The following is a 2,465-nucleotide window of genomic DNA, read 5'->3' on the forward strand; positions in this document are numbered from 1 at the left end:
ATATATAAGATATAATCAAGATACAATCAAGTTGTTCTCTCCTAATCCTATCAATAGAATCATGTAATAGATACATGAATGAACATGGAAGATAAAGTGAGAACATATCCACAAATACATAAATATTTGATAGATAATATTTGTGCATGGATATTTACCTTTCCTGCAAACATATACATGAATGTAGTGAATGTGTTGTTGTTGTTAAGTGATGCCAAATTGGTTCTGACTCATAGAAATCCTGTCTGGGGTTTCCGAGGAGTGACTGGTGGGTTTGAACCACCAACCTTGCAGTTAGCAGTCCAGTGGTTATGTTAAAGTGCCACACTAGGACTCCACGGTGGAGCATACAGGAGGCAAAATTATGAAAATGTCTTAGACATTACCAAACACCTTGACAGAATGAGTTGCTGAGCCTGGGGACTCAGGACTATAGTCTCACGGGACACCATGGTCAACTGACACAGCACAGTCCACAAAGAAAATGTTCCGCATCCTAATTTTTTGAGCAGTAATTTTTTTGAGTGGAGTCCTGGTGTGACAGTGGTTAATGCGCTGGGCTGCAAGGTTGATTTGAACTGCAAGGTCAGTAGTTCAAGCTCATCAGCTACTCCTCAGAAACTCTAGACAGGAACCAACTCTATAGTACCTAACAACAACAACAACAATTTTTTTGAGTAAACTGAGGTCTTAAAAGTTTATGAATGATCAGCTAACATGTAACTGTTGGATTCTCCCTGTGTGGAGGAAATAATGAAAGCTGTAGATGCGTGAAAACAGTTAGTCCAATGGACTAATGGAACATGTGAACATTAGTCTTCTTGACTATGATACTTGAAGAACTAGATGGTCTCCAGCTACCACAGTAAACTACTCTGAAAGGGATCGCATTAGAAAGTCCTAGATAGAGTAGAAGTAAATGTGGAAGAAAACTCAAAAATATAAAAAAAGATGAGACTTAATGGCCAGAAAGAGACTGGAGTAACCCAAGACTATAACCCTTGGTTACCCTTCAGGTCTTGAACTGAACTCACCCTCCTGGCTCAATTTTGAGTCAAGTAGTAGACAGGTATACAGGGGGGACAACAACACTAGTGAGGTATGTATACCACCATAGGATAGTCAGCCAGTCAACATCTAAAGGGCAGCATTTACCCAAGGGCAAAGTTCAGAAGGGTTAGGAAAGAAAGGAATGGAATCAAGATTCACAGGGAGGAAGTGGGATATGTAATGTTACATTGAGTGTGTGGTTTTCTGAATGTAAAACTGATGATCTGTTCAGTGAACCTTCACTCAATTCACAATAAAAAGTTTTTTGTTTTGTTTTGTTTTTTTAAAAAAAAGATAATGGGATTTTTCCACAAACTTTTTGAAGCCCCCTTGTACAGTGATATGTCACTGTAGAATAAGTACTGAACTGCCAACCTCAAGGTTGGTGGTTCAAACCAAACAGGACTCCTTGGAATCCTTATACAGCGGGGCTATGAGTCATAACCAACTGGATGGCACTTAACAACAACAACCTATATAATGTTGTTTGCTAGCAAGCTGATTTGGATGCATAGTGACTAAATAGGACAAAGTAGAACTGCCTTATAGGGCTTCCTAGGCTATAATCTCTATGGAGGAGTCCTGGTGTGGTGCTGTGTGTTAATGTGCTAGACTGCAAAATCTGTTTGAATCACATGGTCGGCAGTTCAAGCTCACCAGTCACTCCTAGGTTGCTATAGGTAGGAACCGACTCAATGGCACTTAACAACAACAATAATTTCTATGGGAGAATATTTGTAGGTCTTTTCTCTGACAACATCACTGGCTGGATTCATACCGCCACCCTTTCTGTTAGCAGCTGAATGCTTACCTAGCTAACTATATTACAAGCAGTCCTTCATAATTATTTCTGTCTCTTTATCTCAGGGTTGTATTCTTTTACCATATTTATCCATCCTGTATACTGAGCAAATAATCAGAGAAGCTGGGTTATAAGAAGAAAAATGTGGCATCAGGATCGGAGGAAGAAAAATGTGGCATCAGGATCCGAGGAAGATTCGTTAACAACCTGTGATATGCAGATGATACAACCTTGCTTGCTGAAAGTGAAGAGGACTTCAAATACTCACTGATGAAGATCAAAGAGCACAGCCTTCTGTAAAGAAAACAAAGATCCTCACAACTGGACCAATAAATAACCTTCTTATCAATGGAAAAAAGATTGAAGTTGTCAAGGACTTCATTCTTCTTGAATCAACCATCAATACTCATGGCTGCAGCAACCAAGTAATCAAATGACGTATTGCATTAGGCAACTCTGCTGCACAATACCTTTTTAAAGTGTTGGAGAGCAGAGATGTCAGCTTGAGGACTAAGGTGCGCTTGACCCAAGCCATGGTATTTTCAATAACCTCATATGAATGTGAAAGCTGGACAGTGAATAAGGAAGACCGTAGAAGAATTGATGCTTTTGA

This window comes from Chrysochloris asiatica, unplaced genomic scaffold, assembly GCF_000296735.1.
Source record: "Chrysochloris asiatica unplaced genomic scaffold, ChrAsi1.0 scaffold00113, whole genome shotgun sequence".
NCBI classification, from domain to species: Eukaryota; Metazoa; Chordata; class Mammalia; order Afrosoricida; family Chrysochloridae; genus Chrysochloris; species Chrysochloris asiatica.